General features: G+C 48.1%; 1 protein-coding gene across 1 annotated transcript in view; it reads left to right on the top strand.

The window, feature by feature from the left end:
• The window catches only part of LOC125751805 (transcription factor Maf-like), a 99,901-nt gene extending 73,479 nt beyond the window's left edge, over positions 1-26,422 (top strand). The window contains exon 3 of the mRNA XM_049031085.1: positions 24,552-26,422. The gene's annotated coding sequence lies outside the window, so the exon portion shown is untranslated. The remainder of the gene's footprint in view (positions 1-24,551) is intronic.
• The last annotated feature ends 1,252 nt before the right edge of the window (positions 26,423-27,674 follow it).

The raw sequence follows: 27,674 nt of genomic DNA, 5'->3' as shown, positions 1-27,674 counted from the left end.
GACTGGAATGAGCTTCAGAGCCCATGGAAGACCAGGCCCTCATTAATGGCCTGTGTTCTTCAGAGAGACCTGGTACAGCTCTGCATTTTTGCCAGGTGTATTAGTAAGGAGTGCATGTGCTATCTCACCATCTGTAAGCACATGGTGTAGCAGCATTTCAAATGTCTTATTAGGGAGCAGTTTACCAGTCATCCTGTGATTCTAGTTGAGGCAATCAGCATAATCAGAGCGGCCAGCCCACGTATTATTTCATTATCTATAACACCGTCAAGGAGGTTTGAACGTTGCAGGATGAATGTTCCCCTAAGAAATGCAGGAGACCCGGCACTTACTGCTTTAATGGCTTTTTAAATGTCACGAAATGTCACAGAATGATAAAACGCGAATCTGTTATCCCATGTCCCAGTGATCATCACGCAAAAGGCTCGCTCCTCACCGGCATCCTGAGTCGGCCTGCACAGGTGCAGCCCTGATTCCGCCGCTTGCCAGATGGCAGAGTGATTTATACACCGGGCCGGCGAGCCCCGGGAGAACGGCACTCCGTGACAGCGCTCCGTGGAAGCTCGACTTGCCGCTCCGGCTTTAACGGCGCACCGTCGGTGGGTGCACCGCGCGTCGGGCCCGGCAATGTCTGCCGCTCCTGCTCTGCTGGGGCTTTAATAAGGCGCTGCTGCTGTCTGCAGTTAGCTCAAAATACCATGAACAGCCAGCCAAAGGATGTAAGGACATGGCTGAGTGGACTACAGAACATTTGACAGATGTCCAGATGTCTGCCACGTGGAGAAAACCAGACAAGTTCTTCATTTAAAGAAAAAAAAATTAGGTACTCTTATTTGTAGTAATGATGTTGCCATGTCACATAGTGGACAAAGTACGACGCTTTTAACTGGTTGAGTCCATGAAGAATTATGGCATGGACAGCCGGAGCTAGTGTCTAGCCCATAGCCAGTGTAACCCTGAGGCCATCTCTGCTAACACCGTACTGAATTTCAGCATCAATCCCAGCTTGACAGCAGGTCTGGCACACTGTTTGGTCCTCCAAGACCGGATTTGACTCCGGGCAACATAGGCGATTGTCCAGCGCTGGCCTGCCCGGTTCCTGTAACCCTTCCTGTGGCGGGGAGAGAGGGGCTCCAAATAAATATCTGCCAAATAACGTGAAGTACGCCCCAGACTCCCCGACTGCTTCGAGCCCGCGGGCCTTTTATACAGGTCCTGCTCGGTTGGGTTGGATGTCTGGGGGGTGGACGGACACATGAGTCCCCGCAGTGACACAGTGACAGTGGCCAGAGCGTGTTAGATAGCAATGAGAAGAATGAGAAACGTCTCCATTTAAAGTATCAGATCACAGGCATCCCGTTTCCTGCAGGCTGAACTGCTGCAGCAGCACTCCGGCTGCCAGATATACCATATGGAAGCACGTAGAACACGGGCCATTAATAGGTCCCGCTAACAGTCACCTGTGCACCTGCGCGCAGGGTTGCGCCCGGGGGCGGGGCTCGCTCCCGGACATCCGAGGTCCGCTCGGTAGGGCGACTCCAGTCGGAAGTGCCGTCGGACAGCGTGCTCACTGGCAGCCCAGCTCGCTGAAGCAGGCGGCACAGGCTTAGGCCAGAGCGGAGAGCTGGACTCCTATCATAGAGTAATAGGCTGTGTTTAGCCGGCAGCTCTGGCCAGAGAGGTTCATATTCGGTAAAGAGCACTGATTTCCCTCTGCGCTGAAGCAGCCATATTCTTCTGACTCTTGTGACTGGAAGCTATGCCATGAGTGTATATCTGACCAGGGTGTGATAATGGGCTGCGCTTGTATGAAGGAAGCTTCAAGGTTGAAGAAAGCAGGTGTGATTTTCAAACCCTATGTTAGAAAATAGATTTTACATAAGTTTATGGAAATTCTTCTTATTATTATTTGGTCCTGGGCCTTTTAGTTTGGTCATTTTGAATAAATACACTTAGACTGATGTAATGAATGGTCCGGAGTAAATTCAAGCAGGATATCCACTGATGTAACTGATCTGGATGCCGGTGTGACCTTTCTCATTTGAAGTGCCAATTCCAGCGTCCCTATTTGCAGTGTTGGTCTTCTTTCTGAAGGCGCTAATCAGACTTTTTATGGTACAGTAGCGAAGCTCCATAATCCGAAGCCATTAAAAACTCCTATAAATCATTATTTTTTTAAATTGATAGGCTACTTAATCTTACCGCATAAACTGACCACAGGTGAATGACCACTTTCTCTCGTTTTGTTTTTTTTTTTTTTTTAAACTGCAAGGCCACAAAGTGGGTATGACAGTGTAAACATTATTATAGGAGGGGTTGGGGTGCTGGGGTAATTTGTTTGTCTTGCATATGGATGAGCCCCTGACCCTGTTAGCTTACACTTGTACTGAGCCTGCATTCTAATAGAAACCTGTAATTAGAGGTGGCAAAGAGCAAAAGGTTGTGAAATATCGGGCTGTTTGTGACATGAATTATGCGAGGTCTTCAAGCAGATGGTAATTATGGAAGATGATTAAATTAATTGCACAGCGATTTGGATGATTTGCAATTAATAATTTATATGTGTGTGTTTAAAATGCAAAGCTCCCAATGCAAGGCGGCGTAAACGTAACTGACGGAGGCTATTGTACACTCAGAAAGTATAACTCAGCGTGACACTAATGTCATTCCATTCACTTTGTTTTACACACAGCCATTCCCTTTGCATATCGGGCCGAAAACATTATTAAAGATCTTGATGCAGTACTTTCTGACCTGTCTGTGGTCTTTAATGTGATATATTGTGTACATCTGTTCTTTGTAATGCAGTGTGAGAATGTAAATAAGTGCTTCATTGTATTCTGGGCATGAGAAGCACTCGATTTGAGCTTTTTGAAGCAAATGAAGATCAGGACCAGGCAAAGCAGTTTTGAAGGGTTGTAAATAGACACTGGTGGCCTCACTATAGTGTGTTCTGAGAGTAACACTTATACTCACCCACGGGTTTTACAGAACCGTACGGAGAATGTATAGAATGATAATCAGCGTGGATATGTTGGGCTTAGCTTGTTTATCTGCAATGTATGAACAGCATGCCGAGCTGCTACAGTAACGGTGAACCTGTTAAAGCAGAATAGCTGGGAATGCGACGGGGGGGGGCACTTTGTTTTTTTTGGAGTCCACTGGACAGGAAGGGAACTGAAGGGACAGGCCAGGAGCGACGAGGCGCGGCACAGCTGGGCTAGCTGCTGGCAAACCCTCAGCCAGATGTGGAGGGTCTGCATCCAGGGAGACAGAGTGGGTGGGGTGTGTGATGCCAGTACAGCTGCCATGCAGTGGATGCGCACATTTGGCGAGGTGGGGGGGTCTACTGGCTGGCCATCAAGCAGATTTGGGGTGATAATGAAGCCACCATAGATACCTGAACCTTCCCTGGAGGTGTCTGACTGCTGACAGAGAACACAATGGTGCTGTGCGAGTGGGGAAAGTGTTCGCAGACATCTAAGTCCGAAGTGAGGAAGGGTGAGGGGAATCCGGTAGGGGGAGGGCTGGGCAGCCCCTGGCTCTCACACACACTCCCCGCACACAGTGAGCCCCACGCGGGCAGAGTACTGGGGTGTGTCCAGGAGCTCCTTCACCATGCCTGATCCCAGCTCCGCATAACGGCCTTGGTTCCGGAGAGCGACACGCAGAAACACAGCTGCGCATGATTAGCACCAGGATTACAGGCTTATGCCAGGACCTGTTACTGGGACGTTTTCCATTTGACGCACAGATCTAATTAGATGTCAGGCTGCAGTATGCAGTGCCCAGCATATTGAGCGGCCCCCATCCTAACCTGGCCTAACCCGGCCCGACGCAGGCATATGGGGCGATGGACCTCACCGGCCGGGGGTCAGCAGCGGCCCCAGTGCCAGAGACACCTGGGGGGAGCATCAGCTAATTACAAGTGCACCTCGATTTCAGATGGGGTCACGTTCAAATGAACCCAGTGTACGTGGAAAATATCCAAAGTCGAATATGAATATGATACGGTAAATAAATAACTACTGTCATTAAAAATGTAGAGGCATAATTACTGTAAGTAAGTGAATAATAAACTAAATAAACGAATATGGGGGAACGGTGGTTTAGTGATTCACACTGTTGCCTTACAGCTCTATGACCAGAATTTGAGTCTCTGCCACTGCTCCATAATGTGGAGTTTGCATGTTCCTACCGTGTCCTCGTGGGTTTTCCTCCATATTACGGTTAATTGGAGTTACCAGATTGCCTGTGTGTGTGTGTGTGTGTGTGTGTGTGTGTGTGTGTGTCCTATGATGGATTGGCGCCCTGTCCTGGGTTGTTCCCTGCTTTGTGCCCATAGCCTCTGGGAGTTTGGCTCCCCTCCCCACGACCCCAAGTAGGACAAGCGGTTTCAGAAAATGAATGGATACACAAATGAATACAAGTGTATTTTATTAAATAGTGACTGTCTTTCATAAGGCAGGACTAAGCTAATCATCCACAGGGAGACGCTGGGTGTCCTATAGCTGAAGCGAAGATGCGAAGGGGCTCTGTGACACCCACACGTGGGGTGGGAGGGGCCGGCCTCCATCAGGCCGAAAGCGCAGCATTTTCAGGAAAGCTCTGCTCACCCAGGAAAATGGGTGCCCTTAAAGCAAGCCGGACGCCCCCCCTCCGGTTTTGTTTAGTTTGCAACCAGGTTCATCCAGCGAAGTTGCACACAAGTTAGAGCCACATCAATTAGGCTGGAAAAGCAGGATGTAAAGTTCATGTTAATTAGCTCTTTTTCCTGTTTAAAGTTCATTTCAATTACACAGCTCCGGTGCCGCGCTGCCGAGCCCGTCGATTAGTCACCGCGTCCCCCCCACCCCAGTCGTCACACTGCAGGACAGGTTTCTCTAATGGCAGTGCGTGGCGTGGAAGAGGGGGCCCGTCACCGTCGCTCCTGCCAGCGCTGCCACGCCGTTGTCGAATAGCTGTAATGAGTCACAACCTCTTTCCCTGTAAGACAAGGCAGAGCTGAAAAGGTTCCTCCTCGTTAACACGTGTTTTAATTGCATAAAGGCAGCCAGCTGAACTGCGATTTGCGGAGCAGTGCTGGAATATAGAAATGCAGTGAGGATTGTGTGTGAAGCGCTGAGGCTTTCGCCTAAATTGTAAATTCAAATCGTGTGTTTGGGTCTCACTTAATTCTTTTTTTGTCAATGTATAGCATATTATTTAATGTTTTCTGACAGCACCTCGCTATACACATCGCTGTTCATCATGAGAGTGTCAGTAATGATATCACGCATTATTATGAATTATTGACCATTTAAATACAGGATGCGTGTACCATCTGGGTGTCCAGGGCTGAGGCAGGTCAGGTGACCAGGCGGGGGGGGGGGGGAGGGGGGGCGTTAAATGCAGGCCGTGTGCTGATGCCTTTAATGAAAATTTCATTACGTTTATTGATCATAAACAGAAGGCCACGCAGCTTATGAAGGAAAAGTGCCGGTTATCGTTCTTCCGAACAGCACAGATTTTCTTCAAGTGTTGGCGGGGGGGGCGGGTGGGGAGGGGGGGGGCTGGTAAATGGCTGTTAAAAATTCACAGTAATGATGGTCTGGGCAGAAACATCATAAAAGCCATAAAAATGATTGAACTCATTTTTTTTTATTATTATAAAACAAACCATGTCCACCTCGCAAGTGCGGCTGTGTGTTAATTCTTGTTTTTTAAACATATATTTCTTTCACGGAGCTTCCTTTGCGTTTGGGCCGTTATTAATGTCCGGTCATTAGAAGCCTTTATTCTGCACAGTTCTGAATCTAAAGCGTTTCTGCATTACCGCATGCAGCTGGCAGTGCCGCCCTAATCCTGCCTGTATACATTATTGCTGCATGTCCCTGGAGATGTATAGCATTAGCCAGGTAGATCTGCATTCAGCATCAGGCCACGGAAGACTGCTTACCTGGGAAAAAGTCTACAAAAATAAAAAAGTGTTAATATTTTATTTAAGTAAAGTATACCATGCGGGCTCAGAAAACAAAGGGAAAATGCAGACTCTGAGTGTATTTCTGAAACCAGACGTGTCCTACAGCGGTAACCGATAGCACAGACCTGTACCGACAGTGTCAGCTTTTTCTTAATACGCAATCAGAGATTGTTATTGGATAGTGATTACTCTGGATGTTGAGCTGAGTAAATGTTCACCTTCTGCCAGATGTGAATGCGTGGCGTGATGCTATTTAACACTATTTGTTTACATACAAACGTTCTGATTAGGCTTCCCTTCGGATCCGCGTGCTCCCGTGTGTTTAAATGCTAACGTTATTACCGGCAGAACTCCACTTAGCAGCGTGGGGGGGGACATGACTGACAGCGTGCACTTCTTTGTTGAGCCCGTCACTTTACTTCTCATTTCTCTCACCGTTCTTTTCGCTTTGCTTGGCGTGACTGATGCCTGGTCCTCGGGGCCTCCCTGCCTGCCACTCGCTCACTCTCTCCGCAGAGACGGGCCCTTTCTCACGGCCCATTCGGCCAGCTTTCTGCAGATGGGCCAGAAAATAAACCCACATCACGCCAGTTGCTGTGACGACAATAAAACTGTTTTTTTTTCCCCCTCCGTCCCCATTGCGTGTTTGTGCTTTTTTTCTGCTGAATACAGCTGTCAGGACCCCGCCAAGCAGAAAGACCCAATATGGCTGCATGGCTCTGTTGGGTGCCGGGGGGCCGTGGGGCCGAACGCGAGGAGGTGCACCCAGCGCATTTCCCGCGGGCGTCGTTTGGGGAGCGTCGCTTCCTGCCAAGTGCGCAGGTTGCACGGCACCCAGCGGCAAACCGTGCTGACAGAGTCACTCAGCCGCCGCGGTAACGGCTCTGTTAGCGGCATGTGGAACAAGCTGGGCGGGAGGCGGGCTGGCGGGCAGGAGGAGGGCTGGCGGGCAGAACGCCACGTAGAGCCTCTCTGCAGCCCCCCTTATCCAGCTCACTTTAATTAGCCCTTTAAAAGCCTAACGGGCCACTAAAGGAATTCATTAATTGCAAGCAAACGCTTTAATACATTACCTGTATAAGGTGGAGCAGTAAAACCAAAGCTGGATATGGATTCGGTGAAATTAATATCTATTTCCGGATAGGTTTGCTGTACGGCGCAGTGCTTAACCAACACGGGGAGTTGCAGGGCGGCAGAACACATGCTCGTAAAACCGAGCCTCCCAAGCGTAGCTTGCAGAACTCGCCACCTCTGCAGCGGCACAGCTGAACATGACCTCCTCTACTCACGCTGCTGAACTACAGGGCTGTTGTGCCGGCACTACGGCAACCATCACATCACTGACGATGGTGATGATGATTACAAATCCATGCACAACATTAATCTGATATTGCAGTCGCAGCCCTTTGCACCCGCAGGAAGCTGTTGTGGGCAGTGGAGTAATTTATTGGTTAAAAAAGTGCCATGGAGCTTATTTACTGAGGAAGTGCTGGTGGTCAGCCAGTAATAGCATTAGCATCATTGTTTAGACTCATTATGCAATGAAATACACAATAATAACTGTAAAACTAGAAATGGAAGATTTCCTTGAGTGAGGTAATTGTCTTCAGCATTTACCACCCCACCCCACCCCAAGTTATAAATCTCCCCCAACCTATAAATCACCTTTTAGGGGTTAGTGGTGTACACCTGTAGATTTGTGGGAGAATTCCAAAGCATTCCAGGGGGCTCTAGTAGAAGGCACTGTTTACGTCGAGGAGCGGTGACAAGATGCCAGTAACGGGGGCGAGAGGACCCCAGTGTGCGGGAGTGGGCATGTTTCCACAACAGTTACATCACTGCCTCCCACCATCCCGATTCAGGTCACCATGACGACCCTGCTCCTTCAGGCCACCTTCAGGCTGCACTTTAGCACGTTTAGCACAGGCTACGCATTTCTTTCTTACTTACATGTATGTGTGAGACAGTGGTGCCTCATGGTGATGAACTGTGTGTATTAAGGTCTTAAACCTCACAGAGGTGTCAGGCTGGGTCGCAGCAGGAGAGTGTGGAGTCGACCCATGATGCGGCATGGTGAACGAGAGCGGCGTGTGCTGATTAATAAACTGGAGACAAATCTTCAAGTAGAGGGCAGCTGGAAGTGAACGGCTAGAGGTGTTTGCTTTGCAGATAAATAATGTAAAGCCGCTCTTTGCCTGTAATGACAGTGTTTACCAAGGTAGCCATGAGCCCACAATGGGCTGCAGTGGCCTCTGTTCAGGAATGTGACCCTTCATCTTGGCTCAAAGCCTCCGTTCTCCGCAGGGGAGCTTGTCTGGAAGAGGCGGATCTGGCTGACTGATCTGAGAGGTGAAGCACGACAGCCATCGAGTGTGGCTCCGTCAGGCCTTGTCGACAGGACAGGGCTGTTCAGTTTTCTCGCCCTCTTATTCCAGTGCGGTTCAGCTGTGCCACACGCCCCAGCGCCCACGCTCAGCGTCCGTGCTTTGTGTTACCCTGCGCCCAACTATTCACCTTGTGGGGCCCGACGGCGCCATCGTCACAGACGTATCTATCGTGACAAATGATTTTTGCTCGGAACAGTGCAGTGGACAAGCAAGGCGAGAAAAAAAAATAAAACTGCCCAATCCTAGAGTCTTAAGCAATATGCAAACAGTTCTGAGAGAGTGGCCCGAGAGAGCACGGGCGTCGCTTACAGACGAGGCAGAGGCGTGCTGAAGTGCATATGGAAAACACCATTAGTAGGAACTCTGGAGCATTTCAATAAATCGAGTCATTAAGCATCCGTTTGTCGGAGAGCTGCGCCCATCTGACACTGCAGGATAGCAGCTCTTTCCTCCAGTCTCTGTTCCCCGTTCCAGTAAATAGACAAACAGATTGTCTCGTTTGCATTTCTCGTTTAGCAACAGCTTGTCTGGGGCTGGGTAATGCTTAGCCGTCACTGTGCTCTCCGCAGCCCCCCGGAGTTTAACGGAGGTACACTTTTAATGTCAGAAGCCCGTTTCCTAAAATAAATGCCTTCTGCTTGGCCAGATTAATCATGCTGTGCCTGTTACACAATAGGTGTTTTTTTTAGCTCGCTGTTCTTATAATAACGTCTAATAACTTCATTATCATATGGAAAGAGTTCTAGGTCATGCCAAGAAACAGCTCAGTCCTCAGAATACGCCGAGATTACTTACGCTCCCTGCGTTCGTGCGCCAAAACCTCCACCCCCCCCCCCCCCTCGCTCCCCTGCAAAGTCACGCTTTACTGAACGAAAGCTCAGGACTAGGGATGCGCAGGAACAGCACAGGGAAGCGTTAGCCAGAGCCTTTACGAGAAAGCCCTCCCAGTCCACGTGCATTTAAAGGGACAGTCTCTAAAACATGCCTTAAACCAGCGTTTCTCAAACTATGGGCCGCGGACCCGTGCTGGTCCCTAAGAGGGTTCCTGCCGGTCCCTGAAAGGGTTCCTGCCGATCCATGAGAGGGTTCCTGCCAGTCCGCAGAGCCTCGCTTCTGCACCAATCAAAATTCAGTCAGATCAGGTGAAGTATTATAATAATAATAATAATAATAATAACAATAATAATACTATCTCTCTATAGTAATAATATCTATCTATCTATGCGGATACTCATCCGCCGGGGGGGTTAGGGTTAGTGTTAGGGTTGGGGGCCCTCGTTTATGCGCGACCCTGCAGCCCCAAAGCCTGACATGACTGGTCCCCAGGACAAATAAGTTTGAGAAACACTGCCTTTCCACTTTCACTGTATACCAACTCGCACAAGCAGGCAGGCAGCCGGTGATTAATTACCACCCATCCCACTGAATAAGCCCAGCGCCTATTATATTTATTAAGAAATATACTTAGAAAATATACGCTCTTTTCGAGTACCATTTGTCCTCAACAGCATCGAATGTCACTGCAATGTGATAGATTTTAAGTGTCTGTGAAGTTAAAGTATATTATTTATATAATTACGTTTAATGACATGTGAACAGAATAAGAGGTAGATTTGTGTAATGTGCTCAGATGGCGGTAAGACTTGCGTTGTGGTGTTCAAGGTGGGTGTTTTTGCTTGGCAAATTTACACCCAAGGACATCAGAGGGGCTTGGATGCACTGGTACATTCATTCAGGGATTCCAAATTTTACCATGCCCCCCTCTCCTCCCGGCTCAGCAAAATCTATCATGTGGGGGCCCAAGGTGACATTTTGTCAAGGGCCCCAGAATTTCTAGCTACGCCCCCCCCCCCCCCATTCAGACCTTTAAGAGGAGGACAGAAGCCCTTTGCTGGCTTCCCGTAACGTACGTCCTGTGTGTCACTTCTAGGTCATGGTCACCTCCAAAACAGTCTCTTTGAACACCAGAGGGAAATTTTCTTTGCTTTGAGTAAGCCGGAGTTCTGTAATTCGTAAGTAAGGATGGCGAGTAAGACAAACGTACTTGAGGAGCTTCCATTAGACAGCATCGCTGCTCTCCTGCTGTCTCCCTCTGAGGGTCACGCCGTGCCTCGCTGTGACACGCTGTGACTCGGCAGATACAGCAGTCATAGTCCTCCTGGCCACCTCCGAAAACATTTCAAATAGTGCCGCCAAAGCATATGATCGGGAGCCCAGGTTCCTTCCTCCACAGCCTTTGGGTTACAGGAGGTGCACTCATGTGGCGCGGGGCCGCATGGCCGTACACGTGCCAGCCCTTACGAGGCTTCTGGGGAAGCCCCCCTACCCCCCCCAAACAGCTTTCCATTCAGAGTGCGACTTTGGATGGGACTCTGTGGTGGGCAGCGTGTAGTAATGAGCTGCCAATCATTGTGGCCGGACGGACTGATTTACCGTAAATGCTTCTCCCTCCCGAGAAGCCCTGTCACAAATAATGTTTCGTAACGCTGGGCGTAATTGATCTGGCAAGCGGGGACTCACGCACACACCTCCCTGGCGATGTCTCCGAGATGCCCGGCGTGCTCGTACCGCACACTGGCAAAACAAGGCAGCCAGAGGGATGCCGTCATGCCACACTGTGTTAATATTAACTTTGGGGTACCTTAGTAACAACATGGACTCGGTAAAAACACAGTGCTTCAGCGCAGTTATGCTAACAGATGTTTAGTTTAAAAAAAAAAACATCTCGCATTGTTTTCATTGGAAACCTATTTACAGGGTCAGGGCTTCTCGGTTGGTCACACATTAATGCGAGTGGCCAGTGAGAGTAAACACGCGGGAAGGCGTGGGCGCCTGGGAGAGCGGTCACGGGGCACTTAGTGACGCGGCAGCATGGCGTGGCAATGCCGCGTGCGTCTGAGAGCTCGCCGGAACAGATTGGATTGTGTAGCTGAGCGTTCAGATGATCCGTGCCGCGTTTGCCTGCGCCGAGGAAGGGCGGTGCGCCGGGGACGTCTTATCAGATATCAAAGGGGCACTTGGCAGGTGAAAAATGTGGGAGAGAGGCCCACGGGTGTTCTGTGAGAGCTGGGGGCGTCGTTACATCATACCGGAACGAACAGGGGGGTTTCCCTGCTTTCTGCCAGTCCACAAGAAAGGCTGGTAAGGTATGGATGGATGACTAAACATAGCTGCTGCAGGGTTTCTCTCATGGTCAGGGGAGCCGGGCAGGTGAGGCATGAGTGTGTGAGAAGGGAGGGCAGGGAGGTGGGGGGCACATGTGACATGGCACAAAGGTCATGTGAAGCAGCGGTATGTGATCTGCAGAGGAGGGCTGGGTTTCTCTCTCTCTCTCTCTCTCTCTCTTTCTCTCTCTCCCACCCACTTCCCCTGTCACCCCCCCCCTACCCATCTGTTAGATAAGGAGTCTTCACTGAGTGGGCTTCCTTCTCCAAGTGTTTTAAAAAGACACCTTTTAAAAGGGAAGTTGAGCCAAGAATGCAGGACACATACAGTAGATGCAGTAGCGAAACCAGGGTATCGTCTGTTTCGCATTCCTACAAAAGCTTTAGTGGAGCAGTTCAGGTTTTGCTCCAGGGTATGTCAGCCGGGCTCCCGCCTGGGCCCTGGATCTGCCTGCTGCTCGCCCCAAGGCCGTGCCTCCCTACCTGGGGTGCTGTGGGTATGGTGGCATGTATTGGAAGCCCGCAGACCGCTTAGTGACCACAGACTGGAAGCCCCTGCAGGAGATGAGAGTGTGGCGTGAGCGTGGCAGTGTCCCAGCATGTCGGGGGAGGAGAGGCAAGGTGGGAAGGGAGGTCAGCGTAAAGCGACACCACAGCATCCGCAAGGACGCTACGCGGAGAGAGCCAGGAAGGGAAAGTGATAGCAGGCAAGTAAGCAAGGGCTCCTTTGAATAAAATAGGACACCTTTCTTAGTGTGGATGGGGCCCCGACAGGGACAGGACGGGAGAGCAGATTCTCAGCCTCATGTCCTACTTGAGTTTGAGAAATGGGAAGTGATTATTCTCCCTGCCCTCAGCATAAATGGAGCATTGGAATATTATTTAGCAATGAGATAATGCAGTATCATTACCATGGTATCCATGCTTAACTGGTGGAGCTGAATGTCAGTGCAGTTAGGAGGTGATTTCTAGGCACTTGGTGTTACATTGGGCTCATTTTAAATAAACAGCAGTAATGGCTCCCTGGTGCAGAAAACGAACTCAAACAGACGGCTAAGGGACAGCCTGCCAGTAGCCCCAGTGCCTCGCACCACTCTCTCTCTCCCCAAAGCCTCCAGTGGCTGTGGAGCAGGGTACCGGGGGCATTTGTGCCAGATCCACTGTCTGTCCCTGCAGCCCGGCCAGGAAATCCACCCCCAGGCCGGTGTGTGCCTGAGGCCAGCACTAACGCCGGCACGCAACGTTCCATGCCGAGTAATAGGGCTCCATAACAAATCCACATGCTGCCAGACCTGGTCACACACACTTATATTTGTGCTCTTCAGAAAGACAGGAATCTCTGATTTCCTAGGCAGCTTTAACAAGGTAGATTAAACCATCAGACCTTTATCAGGCCATGACAAATATATTTATTAAGAAGGTTTTGATAGGTATCGATTCATAAGCACAGTAAAAATGAGTGTTTAAATAGCGACTTTTCCACGGCATGGCTAACAGAATGACACGTGGCGGCTGGACCGGGTCAGTACTGCACCCCTAGGAACCTCGTCTGTGCATAAAGACAAATGAGCGGGAAAGGACCGGGTCAGGAAGACCGGGTTATGGCTCTTGTTGTTCTTGAAGTCGTCACAGACATTATGTCCCACTAGGAGATTAATTACGGCATGACCGAGCCCTGCTCTCCCCCTTTTGTTTGTTTCTGCAGAAAATGAACATCAGGGAATGCATTTTTGGTAAATCTTCCTGATTAAGCGTACTGCCGGGATTGCTGTTGTCTGGTCACATGATCTCCGGAGCCAGTGCCTTCTGTCCTTCCGCTTGGGGCTGTATTCCCTTCCCGCTGTAGGGGGTGTGGGCAGTGGCCAAAGTCCCAGTGCCCATGTGGCGTGTTCCTCCTCTTCTACTGTTTCCCAAACGATCGCACGCCGCCTGCGCCCAGAGCTCCGCGGCACCAGGCGCACGCCATCTCTCTCGCGGTAACGGAGCGTGTTCGACACGCTTTCCCTGCTGACCTCGGGCTTGTCTCACATGGCCGTACCTGCGAGCCGAACACGGACGGCTCAATTCCCGCTAATGCGCAGGTATGTGTGACCTTGGAGGTGCCCCTGGCAGTGTAGCCGGCCGTCAGCGGCCCAGCCGAGCGTGCTCAGACAGATTATGAATGTTTCATTACTGCCGGCCCGGTTGCGTCTCGCTGGCCTTCTCACTGGCGGCCTATACAAATCCACTCTCTCCCTCGCCTTTCTCCTCGCCCGGCCCACCCCCATTGCTTCCCTTTGCTGCGTGATGAATCTCCTGGGTGAGGCGAATGATTGTACCGCAGCCCAGGTGCTCATTTTTCTTTGTGTTTGAAAGCTGTGACTGGCAATCACTCTCTCTCTCCCTCTCTCTCTCCCTCTCTCTCCCTCCCTCTCTCCCTCCCTCTCTCTCACTCACTCTCTCTGTCTTAGAGCAACTGCACAAGGAATAACTCAAGGCTTACAAGGTCATTTGGTTTACCAGTACGCTTTTTTTTTTTTAAGGGGAAACCACGTAATGTTCTTTGACTTTCTAAATACCACCGTATAGCAGAACACCGTTTCCAAAAAGAACGATTTCTCCCAAGACTGATTCTTGGATTCCCGTGCTTTAGTGATACTTCCACACCAGGTAACATTTATGTTTTCTTTTCTTTTTTTTTTCTGCTGAATAACCACAATGCTTTAGGGGAGTCCATAGTAGCAAGTATCGCTGTGGTGGTGTGACAGAGTGAGCAAACGACCAATGAACAGTCAGACCAGGTGACTTCATTGACATGCCATCCATATTCAGGTATATTCAGCCGGTGGTCTCCTAGTACCATGATGCGACATAGAAACAGCAAGTGATGTCGGGAGTCAAAATGGTCTAAAAAGTACAAAATACAGGAGAGTGCAAGAGAAGGAGGGATAGACTGCACAACAGTTATGAGTTCTGTTTAATCATGAGCACGTGGGCGTACCTTTGCCTTACCATGCCGGAAAGATTTCCTAATGGTTCGCCAAACCCTGGGCTGTAGAGACACGTGCTTGAGTGGAGGAACGGTTTTGTCTTGTCGTTTTGCCCGGCCCATCTTCCATGCAACCCTAGAGACAGCTCCCAGAGCCAGGGCAGCATAACTGTAAGAATGGAACTGTAAGGGCTGTAAGAAACAGATTCCCAAGCAGTAAACTGTCAGATAAACAGACACGTTAAATCGGCAGTTTTCAATCAGGAAGCATTTCCTAACCTCTGAGTGCCTTGGACGGGTCGTTCCAGCCTTGTGTTTTCAGGCTGCCCTTCAGGTTCAACTTGAACAATCTGAACTGAAATTGTGGTTTAGTGCTCTACAGCCTTCAGCTGCACCATTGTGTTTTCCCGTGGAGGTCACTGCCGATAGATATATGAAATCTGCAACAAATTTCGAAACAAAACACACGCAGAAAAGAATAATTAAGAGAAACGCAAAACCATGCTGTCATTTGTTGAGCTGTACATCATCTGCATAAGCGGGGATCTGAATTTGACGTCACCTCAGTGAGTCTCATCAGGCTGGTGGATGAGCAAGCCTTGCTACAGTGGGAGTAGGCTAATCGTCACCGTTTGTTCCTGGAAACGAACATCACCTTCGTGAAATTAATTTACTGGTATTGGAATGTTTCTGTGTTCATTTAAAAATGCTAATGGTTTCTAATTTACTGAGGTTCAAACCACCCTCCCAGTAAAGGTTTCCACCGATTACAAATTCTGCCCAGTTGGTGCCACCGTAAGAACGGCTGCTAAGAGCCGTATAGTAATGAGCATCAACCATCCTTTCCATGACGCTTACCGTTTTTGTGGAGCCCCATGCTTATTGGTTCAGATGATGAAAGACCACCATACTTCGGACCATTCTATTAATATGGACCCAGCTGATCAATCCTTGTTCTCACATGATCTCTGTTGCAGACAGGAACTGACTTCGCAAAACACTCTCAAAATATCCCACAGTGAGGGGCGATGAGGTCAGTCTGCTGTCCTGCTTGTACCAACTGTGTGGATTCGCTCGGTGAAAATAAGGTGGAAATGTCCATGCTATCTCGGTCTGCAGAGATGAGCTCTCCAGCTGTCTGGGTCTCTGTGCCGCTTATCAAATGGGTCAAATGGTGTGTGTCTGACAAGCAGTCTGTAAGTGTGTGGGTTGTAAACATTTACATACTCACTCCAGTCCTTTATAGCGTCGTGTTTTACTTAAAATTTTTAAGCCACAGAGCAACATTCATTTTTAAGGTGTAGCAAAAAAAATGTACAGTTATGAAAAAGTAACAATTTTTCGATCAAGCAATTTGAATACCAACATTAAATTTGAAATTTCAGTTATATTTAATTTCCACCGTGTTGTACCATTGTCTACTAAAGGTGTTTAAAGTTACGGCGTTACAGCAAAGCTAATTAATGCTTGTTTTCAGAAGGGCCCTGCCAGGTCACCGTGCTTCCGTTGATTCCCGGACTGATACAAGTCATCGGAAGACAGGGAGACGCGACTGACGCTTGACCTGAACATCTCTGACTGTTTATTAGCTACAAGGTTCAGATGTGACCTTTCAGATGCTTTATCTCCATTTCCTTTGTGGCACGGTTCTTTCTGGGCCTGGCATATATGCGGCACTTTTAAGCATTACTACCGGGCCCCCCAAGCACTGCGAGACAGGGCGCCGGTAGAGACTGACACGAGAGGAAGTGGAGAAAAGCTGTAGTATGAGCTTTATTTTTCCATCACGTATATTAATGTTTGAGTGCTAAATTTGTTGGACTTTCTGAATTCTTATTCTGTGGAATTACTTGAAAGAATAGTTCTGAATGGAGCCAAATACCATGTGGCAGAAAGCACCTTTCAGTTAGTGACATTTAATAATTATATTCATCTTCATCGCACTGCCTTTCTTGGGGAGGGACAGAGAAATACTACTAAATGATAATGAAAATTAAGGGATCAATTGGCAATTTCAAAAGAAATTTATTGTTGTGCGGCATCTTAAAGAAATTTGTATTTTAAATTGTCCAGGTTTGAAATGAGAAATACATAATTATTCCTAAAGCATTATTTATTCATGTCAGTCAGAACCTGGGCTCTGCTCCTGCACTTGGCTGTGTAGTGCTGCTTAATTGTGACATATTAACAGTAATCAGTCTGTTCTGATCATTGACATTAAACCTGAGACAGAATGTAAGTAGTGACTAATGGCAAGGCCATCGGCCAGGTCGCCCCGCACTCTCAGAGCTGCCAGCACTGACGTGGGTGGACGGCTCAGTCCACGAGGTCCCTCAGTCCACAGCCAGCGTACAGTCCTCCACAAGCCCAGCACGCACAGCACAGCACACTGGCCATAAACCCGATATCCGTTTAAGCATGGGCTTTTCTAAGATTACTGGCCATTAACAATGTTTAACCTAGTATCAGCAATTTAATTTAACAGTGTAAATAACTGTGTATTGTGGCCGATGATGATGTTACAGTCCTGGGTAAGAGAATTAGTGTCCTTCCTTGACCTGAGCCCAAACCAGGACAATCCCAGTGTCTCACTTATGGATTTTACTGCTGTTTGAAAATGATTCAGAGGTCTTAAACAAAATTGTGTTTGTCTTTGTTCGATTTAGTTGGATAATTATACATAACATTATCAAGCAAGAGTTCACAGCTGAGTAGCAGCATATCTGTGAGGACAGTATGTATGGTATGGACCTGGTTATTATGACTGGCTTTCACTGCCTTTAATTCACATTTCAGAATTTGGGAATGAGGCTCCAATTAATATCCTCACAACAGGAACATTTTCAGCAATTATATTTCCCTGGTATGGTTGTGTTGTAGGCAGACCAATTATCCCGCGTGTCTGCTTACTTGAATATGGATTGATTGCGCTTCATTTGCATTATTTATTCATTAATTCATCCACTTATTAATATAGTTTTGGACAGACTTACCCATACATAGGTAGTGAGACTAATTGCGACTCATGTTTCTGACATCAGATATGGGTAAAAAGCTTTAATACGCTGTCAAAAATAGTCGTCTTTTACCTTGTGTTGCTGCCACCTTCTCCCAAAAAAAAGGAACAATTCAGAAGCGAGATTTGTAGCGTTTGTGTAAACTGCATTAATCTCAGTGCTGGCTGTATTGGGATATCGGCTGGATATCACCCATTACCTTTCAGATTTGGCTGCTCAGCCAGTATTAACAGAAGTGTGTGTAATATTTCTAGTCAGATTGAAAGACACACACACACATTTAAATTTAGCACCAAAGAAAGCTTTCTGTCTTTTTTGTTTTAATTCTTCCCCAAATGTTTCCACTGCAATCTTTTGTGAACAAATGGGTGTCAACTTTTTCTTTCTGTTTTCCTTCACCCATCAAAGCGGCGCCTTGCAGTTGAACCACAGACATTAGCATTTCAGGAAGTGTCACATCCGTGACTTGCCAAGGGACTGCCCCGTTAGGGTGACGGGCAACGCCTCCTCAGATACAGAAGCACATGGCAGAGATCCGTATCTCCCACCCCGCCTACACGGAACGCTAATGCCGTAGCGGCTTCCCGTTCGCACGCGCTCGAATCGGGCCAGATGAAACGTGACAGGGGCCAGGTGATGCAGCGCACTGATGATGTGCCTCGGGGTCTGGGAGTCTGAAGAGACATCCCGGTGGAGGCAGGGACGCTGCACGAGGATTCGCTGCGGCCAGCGGTGAAAGTGCAGCTGAAGGCGCTCAGTGCTGTCATACAGAACGAGGCTCTGAAATGCACAGATTGATGGTTATGTATGGGAAACCATGGGGGCAGGCGTGTTGCGGTAATGGCAGGAAGAGGGTCCCCAGCTCGAGCAGGGGGATGCCTTTCAAACCGGCAGCTGTGCCTTGCTCCCTGGGCTTGTCCGGCCCCAGAGTGCCGCTGCCGCACTGCCGCCGTCTGTGACATGCCAGCAGCTCGAACTGCAGCCGCGAACCACCATGCAACTGTGGTTATTCTTAGCCCTGTTTGCCTCCAGAGGACGGGACGCCTCACTTTCAGGTGTGTGCCTGTGCTCGGAGCCAGCGTTCACGCGCAGGGAGAGCGGAGAGACAGGACCCAGGCCTTCCGCGAGAACGAGCGCAGCACAGCACCTCCACTAGGCCTTTGCCGTGTGACACGCTGTGCCGGCCGCTGATTCGCTCCCCAGGAAGAACACGCATTTCCTGAGGCCAACAGTGGCAAACAGGAAATGTTATTTAATATTCACTGGTGTTAAGAGTCCACAAATTGACAGAAATGTGCCACTGACACCCGTACATGTTCCATCGGGTCGGCTGAGGAAAATAATTGTTTTTCCTTAGGTTTGCTCTTAATAAAATATGCAGGGGAACCTGTGCTCACCTGCAAGTATCTTTTAGTTCTGTTTCGTAGTTATAGATAGCGTGAGATGTTCCTGACCTGAAGTTTCAGACTCGTCATTGACGCACTTGCTTTGTTTATACAGCATGTGTACACGCCGTTGATGGGAGACCTTTAGATTAGAGACACTGCACATGCTTAGATGACACTTCTCAGTTATTATTTGCTCCTTTTGATTCCATCTTTGATATCAAATATTTATTAGATAATACAAGTATCATTTACCGCGTGACACTGGATGTCGTGCAAACAGTCGTGCTTCAAAGTCAATCTAACACTGCACAAAAGCAGGGGACTGAACAACAGGCATTCTGCAAAACTGCCAAAGCAAGACGAGGAATTTCATGTAACTTTGCAACATTTTTTCATTGATTTTGCAATAGCACTTCATAAATATTGATTTACAATTTTAATTACATGCTAATCTCAAAACACATAGATTGCAGCTTTATGGCTTACTGAATTCAGATGGTAAATTTTTGTATAGCAAATATTTATTGAGTTTATCTGGTCCAGTGAGAGCTATAAAGTAGATTGTGATCATTAAACATATCTGCACGAAATAGCATTACACTAGACAACAGACATGACCAATGAAAAAGAAGGCAACGAAGATCAAATCAATTGGGTTATAATTTTTCTTGCTCAGACACAATATCAATCATAATGAGAAATTTAAGACTGAAAGCTAAAATGCATATGGACAGAGCATTGCTCTGATCTACTCTATTTATGGGTAAGATAAATTCTCAGCATGAGGCAATAAGTTAGATCTGATAAAGAGAACCAGGCTGGGCAGAGAATATTTAAACCATGTAATCCTTTATCTCAGATGATGCTGGGGTATGTGTGGCTTAAAAATGCCTTTTAAAGCAAAACAAAAAAACAATATTCTGAAATAGAGAAATGAAAGAGAAACATGGTGGCTTCATGAATTTGTTTAATGAAAATGCACTGGCAATTGCGGCATGCTTTGTTTGCATTTAGCTACAACACAGTGACTGAGAAACCTTCAAGGTCAGGAATGTGAAAGCACGAGATGCTCGATGTTTCTTTGCAACTTTCTAGAGCATTCTCCAAAAATCAGGTAGACAAAGTGTGCACAGCTGAGAAGCGGCATCACCTGGATCCTTTACACAGATCACTGCCAGTGATCCTGCTGGCTACACTGCAGGGTGACTTGGCCAGCTGCAAAGTGCAGCACTGCTGCAAGGTCAGCTGGAGGCTCACAATACTTTGAGATCACTTGGCCCTTGCAACAGTCAACCATGCAGATGTGCAACAGTCGTGTTAAAAGCTAATTTAGCAAAAGTAAAATCCGAAGTGCTGAAAGATAGGCAGGGCCCTTTAGCTAACGTGAAAAGCCAGTTTTACTGCAACAATCGGTACTCATACAGTAATTTCACAATGGAGCACCTGTTGGTTGCAACACAGTCTGAGGACAGTATTTGAAACCGATAGCGGTAATGAACTCTTTAGTGCGGCTTTGACTACTTGGCAACAGAAGACGGATGTTTAACAAGCACCGATTCTGACTGTTCTCCCAACAGTTCTAGTTTGGTTCCCAGGAAATGACCCCCTGGCATTGATAATGTGGAAACAGATTATTAGGAATACACCTAATATTAATCAATAATAATATCTGTTTTTCTTTTACATAAGAATAACTTGTTTAAATAAATTGTTTTCAATTATCAGAATAAAATCTAATTGGAGGTCATTACCGAAACATTCAACATGATCACGCATGCTGAGATTGGCCTCCTCACTTCCAGACCTGTTATCACATTTCTATGTACTGTTATTAGACTTTTAATAGCCTCATACCAGCAATACATTTTACTGACCAGTCTTCTACACATTTGGGGAACACACACAGAGGTTATGCTGTGCACAAGAGACAGGCTGTCAAACTAGGTGCAGCGCACACAGGACACTGCGTACGGAACATTGTGGGGCCAGCCAGTCTGTCCTGTAGCTGAGCTTTGAGGACACAGCATGCCAGCATGCAGGTTACTATCAGAGAATCATTAAGCAGAGGCCCAAGCGTGCAGGAAACAGGGCAGTTTACAGTAACTCTCTTCCCTTCCATCTGCTCGGGCTGCCTCCTGTGTGAATGCAGCCAAACATTATACGTGAGATTGGCTCTCGGAGATCAAGGTTGCCTTTTGAAAACTGCCCCAGCACCTTGAACCGACTGGGCTGAAAGAAAATACATCGATTAGCTATCAGATCATTTCGACATGGCAATCATTGCGGCTTTGTGCGGGAGCCTCCCAGGATTTTGATTTCCCTGCCAAGCAGCCCCTGATGGATCCCCAGGCTTCGCAAACAAAAGCCACGGAAACACTCCTGGGGGGGGTCGGTCAAGCGACGTCTCGAGTGGGCGCGGCTTATCAGCACTTGTCTCTCTAATGGTAAAACCGTCCACAGCCGCGGACAAACATGTTTGCTCACATCCCTCTTCTCAACACAGACGGAGGGAGTGCTGTGAAGCTTGGATTTTTTTCCCTGTGCGCTAAGTAGGATAGAGATGCTTTATTAATCCCTTTGGGGAAATTGCCTTTGACACATCTTGCTTTCCATACAGGTGAGAGCAAACTTGGGGGAACTGGCAGTTAAACAGCCTTACTTAAGGGCCCATGATCATGTGACCAATTTGCTGAGGCAGGGCTTGGACCAGTGATGAGATAATCACAGGCAGACTTACCTTGCTGAGCGACACATAACCCCCAAATCAGCGATGGGACTGAAAGCCTTTTTGTCCGCTGCTTCATTAATGACTGATATGACACAGAAGTGATTATGCGTTTTTCTTTACCTCACTGGCTTATTTATATAAGGTCCGTTCTTCCAGCAAAATCCATGACACCTTTGTAATTGTCATACTTGGACCAGAAGTGCTGATGCCGATGTCTATAGATACATAGGCGGTGATGCAGTGTACAGTGCACACAGCCCCCTGGTACACCTTCTGTTGAGTTATAGAGAGAGGGACACAGCTGGCAGAACGCATTCTGGGGTAGAAGAGGACCCCCCCCCCCCCCCCCCCTTCGGTTGCGGGTGGAAATGCAGCCGACGTGCGAGAGCCGCAGCCTGTAAACAAAGCACTCGCTCAATGCCACAGGGACAGACACCGCAAATAACACAGCTATTCTCCATGGTCTGCATCTCCACATCAACATGCGTCTTTTTGGGGTCGTCGTCGTTCTTGTTGCGATTGTCACTGCTTCTGCTTTTATTCATCTGACCTTAATAGTAAAGACCTCAATTTCTTTTCCCCTGCATCAATTCCCCCCCCTTCCGATTTCTTTGTTAAAGTGCTTAGAAAAAAAACGTAATTAGGTAACAAGCATGCAAGTTTATTCTAATCATAATCAATCCCTTATACCGTATTTCTTTATCTGGAAAATCACTGTACTGGATGCGTATAATTCATGGTCTAACAGAAATGCCAGTCCGCAAACAGCCCTACAGTTTGTCCTCCTGCACGGACGTAAAAATCCAGTGCGAGCACTCGTCTCCAGTGTCCGCCTCCTCCGGTCATGTGAGCGGGACAGTTTAGGTCGCCAGTGCTGCCGTTTGGAATCGATGCTGCAGCTGGCATCTCACCCAAACAACTCCATCAGCGCTTTCACTTTATTTCCACTTGTCCAAATTGCTGGGAAGCAGCAACTGTTCCTCCACCCCCCCCCCCCCCCACCTCCCCCCTCCCCCCAGCATGCACACGCACACACAGATGGATTAGAACCACAACAGGTTTACACGCCGCACATCATTAGCTACCCTCCCTCAATATCCAGCAAATAACAAGCAGAGTTCTCTTTCACCCCACCATCCATTACACACTGACACTTTTACTGCGACTCCAGACTCCCTTCCCCCTCCATGCTCCCACACTGAGCAATAGAGCTAATTTAGGGGGAGGGGAATATGGAGGCCATGCTGACCAAATCCATGGGAGAAAAGGAGAGGCTGACCAGAGCCAGCTGGAGGCGTGATGATGTTTAATTTCATTGAGCAAACATGCTAAATATTTGGGGCAAATGCTAAGCCAAATGCATCAAATGTGGCTGAGTGGAACATGACAGCGTTGTGTGTGTATACTTAGGTAATGATTCAAACATGAATACTTACCTATTTTTATGCAGGTAAATTAATATAACGTGTTCAGGGAAGTCAGCGATGAACAATCACCTTAATGGCACGGCATTGTGCATATGTGTGTATATACTTTTGTGCGTAGTTTGTGTCAGCCTGCATCGCTGAAGGGAAGTTGTTCTACATTTCCTACGTGTCTTATTCAGGACGTCTGGCTTTCTGTGGCGGGTGACAGATGCAGGGTTATCAGCTGATCCACAGGCTAACACACAGGCCGACCCCCCCCCTCCCCGTCTGCCCGGGGGCCCCTGTGAGGGCCTGGTGACTGTGCTTTTCAGGCGCAGATCCGCTACATTCTATACACGTTTACAGATGAGGGTAAAGAGGAGGCTAAGCCACCAGCATACGCACAGGAATAATTATCACCCGGGAATAAGTGTGATGCATCAACAGGCAGGGCCCACGCCATCGCTGAATCCAGGTTTGTTTAAATGTAGGAAAATTACCTCCTGTATTATGCCACAAGGTGCAAATGAGCTTTTTCTGCCTCCGTGATTCTCTGTTTTTGTGACTGATTGATGTCACCTGGCACTAACCCACAAGTCGGAAATTGGTTAAGTAAAGCGAGCTGATCGGATATTGCATAGGCACAGCAGGATCGGACTGTACAGTCCATTTGGGGCAGTCTGCCATTGGAGATGCTTGTCACACAGGAGATACCCATCCAGCCATGAGGATGCAGGTTAGCTATATCGCAAAACCGGCCTGCTCGATCGGCAAATACAAGTATATAGTATGTCTTGTGAAAGAAGACCATTGTTTCGGCAGAATTCCAGGTCCGTGTAAAGTATGTTTGAATTGTTTTAGGAACTGGTCTGCAGTCTCAGAGGCTTCATGAACAGGGCCCTTACCGCAACCGACTCTTAATTTGCCTGCAACAAAAGCAAAATGTCACGAGGTCTGCGTCATGCCATTCGTGAAAGGCATCCGTCATGTCATGTTTCCGAATATCATTTTTTATATAAATATACCATGTTGTGGCGTAGCTGCCTCTATTCCAGACGTAAGCAGATCACACATCTTCTTAAGATGACTAATAATTTAAACATTTTTCCGATGACATATTGACGTCCAAGTTATTAATAGAAAAGTATATCATGTCCTTAAATCTTCCATCTGAATTAGTGTCTTACGAATAATTATCAGTTAACTATGTGAATCATATTCCTTAAAAACTGCAGAGTGATTCAATTGTTTTACCACTAGAATTTGACTATTACAAAATTACATTTTTCTGTCGAACTAGAAGGCGTATTTAAAAAGGATAAAAATTGGGGGTGGGGCCTACAGTAAGTGATGTCACTGACACGGATATCTAAGTGGCTGTGAGACTGTAGCTGTGCAATAAATCATGCTGGTGTAGCTGTCATGAGCGATGATGCTGGGGCACGCAGGCCGGACGGCAGTGCCACAGAGACGCCCACAGACGCGTTTGGGGTTCAGTGCTTTAATGGGCTTGTTCTCCGTCTCTCCACAGAAAACACAATGCCGGAATGCCGATGGCAGACAGCAAGCCTGGAAGCACAACATTTAATATACACCGCCACACCAGAAGACGAGAAGAAATCACACAACCGCAGCAATGTTCCTCAAAGCCTCTTCGACCTCTCCATTCCTCTTTCTATTCAACTTTTTCTTTCTGTTTCTGAGCAATAACAAGATAAAATAGACATTCGATTTCAACAAAACAGTGCTATTGAAAAGAATATTTTCTCTTCAGGTGAAATTAACTCCGCATGTCTGATTAAGCCAGAAGAACATCCCCCTATCCCTGGGCAGCCCTTGAAAGAATTATTCTCCACTGGAGGACTCCTTGTGTTTCATCACATTTTATTGCATTTTTTTTTACACATTACCTTTTTATCTAGGGTAAACATGTTAGACCTCTTTACTTAGCGCTAACAGTTTGCATAATGAAATAACTTATAAGCAGTGTTCCTTAATACCCAGGTACATTAGCACATAAACTCCAAACGAATGGCATAGAATAGAGTGAAATGGACTCGTGTACAAGCCACTGTGGCGTTTCATAGTGGATTATCCAGTATTCCTTTCGATCAAGGTTTTCATACCTGTATATATTGTAAACAGGTCTGCGTTGTCAATTTTCTTTAAACTACCATGAGAATATATAATTCAGTGTGTTTTCTATACCTATATTGGAATATATTGACGTAAACAGCTAAACTAGACTGTGCAGTTTAGATTTTCACCATAAAAATTGTGTAAAATAAGACTTTGATTTGGAGGGGTAAGAATTCCAAAGCAAATAGCCCCCCCCCCATCAGCAACAACCCACTGGAGTCACGAGTTTCACAAATGTGATTTCCCATCAAAGCTATACCCTAACAATGACCGGCAAAGCCGAATGCAAGAAGCACCTTTCCGGAAGTAGGCCTACAGACAAGGCGAGCTCCAGAGATGGAGACGGACAGGAGGACAGGATGCCCTTCACCCGGAGGTGCTTCGCATTTCCCATCAGAGCTGAGCACTGACCCTGCCACTCAGCACCGTCATGTCTGTAACCAAGGTGTGTGGAAGCGTTTACTTGATGCGTTTGGATGAATTCCCGGACTGGCAGCTTCCTCATACAGCACGGTCCAGGTACTCTGTCTCCCCTTCTTTGCGTGCTCTTGACTCCAGTGGAGTTGGCCTGTGGTGGGCTGGAGCTAAATGGCCTGGGAACCGACCCTCTGCTGGACCAGCTGGGCACTGAGCTCCCACAGGCTGGCTGCCGTTGCGTCGTTCTGAGCCTCCTGGGAGGGCAGGCAGCGGAAGCAGTTGTTGAAGTACATCCCACCCAGGCCCTCCAGCTCAGGTGCCACAGCGCAGTATACAATGGTTGCCGCTCCCTGTTGCTAGGATAAAAGAAAAAGAAAAAAAAAATACGTGTCACAACCCCACTGACCCAACCAGAGGGAAACAGCATGAACCAGAGGAGCAGTTCAGTGAAGGAAAGGGACCTCAAGCACACCCATGTCACCCCACCCTGCTCTCTGCAGTACAGTCCGCATCCAGCAGCACCTCCTGCATGACCCAAACGCTGAGGTCTACAGCGGCCAAAAGATCAAGTCCAAGCCTGATCTCCGGGAATCGGCTAAACGGTCAAGGAAAACTGCTTTGTATATGTATATAAATCCATATATGTACAGGAGACGTGAATTAGCCAGCGTGCATGCCGATATGTACTGTAGATAAGCCGGCAGAAAATTATCATAAAACTGCAGACAGGGGTTGCTATTGTTGTGGACAGAACAGCTCAAATCTTCGTATGAATGGGCACAGCGGGCTGCAGAGACACTTCCTCGTTCTCCGAGCCTCTTTGATTAAATTAGGCTTTGTGGGGTGGGGTGGGGTGGGGGGGGGGGGGAGAACTGCTACAAATAAAGAAACATTGAGAAAAACACCAACTTCACCAGAAGATTTAACTCGAAGCTCAAGAGCAAAACGCAGGATAAAACAGCAGATATAAGTAATTTGATGAGCAGCATAATCTGGCATCTTTGATGCTGCGCAGAACCCTGCCAAAAAGTGGACTCAGGCACTCCAATTAAGTGCCAGACTGTCTGTTCATCTCCCGTCAAGGGGATTTACACATGTCAGCGAGCCAGGGGCAGCCGACGATTCTGCAGAGGACTTCTCTGCCGAGCTGGGAGGCACGCAGCGTGACGGGGCTGCAGTGAAGCCGGGGGACACAGCAAAGCCCAGCACAGCTCGCGCCGTAACTCAGCCGCGGCGCCGTCATTCGGACACGCCGCGTCTGCGTTCCCCCGCCAGTGACCTCTCTGGTAACTGGACTGCAGTGTGTGTTCAACCAGGTGCTGCAACTGCAGGTTAAACGTCGGCATCCTCCTCTGTCTCTGACTCGGTGACCTCCTTTTATCTCATCGTACTGCCGACCAGGTCAAGGCTCCCTCATGACTTCCCTCTCAGCAACAAGGCCAGCGGACTGGTCACAGTTAAAAGGACAATACAGCTGCATCGCCGCCAAAGCTGATGAGAGAACCGCAGAAATATCAAGATGTCCTGAAACACCGTTGGACAAAAATCCACACCGGATAGAGGATGAGATGAGAAACTGAGGGCGAGATGTTTTCTTCTGATTCTTCGTTTGCTTTTGAACAGTTGTCGTAGCTTACAAAGCGGCATTAGGAATGACGCAGTGTGTGCGAGAGGAGGCTGCCCTCGCTTATCAAAGGCCAAGAGCTCTGACTGAGACCATGGTCCCCCAGTCGCGGTCTGTCGGGGACGGTGGGTCGCCGCGCGGAAGCCTTTCAACAGGCCGCTACAAAGTCCTTCGCCACGTCCGAGCCAAGCAGCTGGGGTCCCAGCTGGCAGAGACGGCAGAGCGCCGCCGTAGGGAGAAGAAAGCAGACATGGCCTCCACATGCTCTGCTAGCCACATCACAAAAGGGGAAAGGCCACTGCAGAGCCTCTCTCGCCTTTCTTCTTCTGAACTGCTGTGGCGTTTCGGCTCGTTTGCCCTGTGAAACGGGCTAACATGCCACTCAGCCCTCAGACAGACACCATGTCCTCATACATAATGCTACAGGTCCTCCACTTAAGTTTTCAACTGGCCAGAAACAACGAACTGCAGTCG

The sequence above is a fragment of the Brienomyrus brachyistius genome, chromosome 11 (genome assembly GCF_023856365.1).
Source record: "Brienomyrus brachyistius isolate T26 chromosome 11, BBRACH_0.4, whole genome shotgun sequence".
NCBI lineage: Eukaryota > Metazoa > Chordata > Actinopteri > Osteoglossiformes > Mormyridae > Brienomyrus > Brienomyrus brachyistius.
The sequence above is the reverse complement of the archived record's forward strand: the minus strand, read 5'-3'. Positions and strand labels throughout refer to the sequence as shown.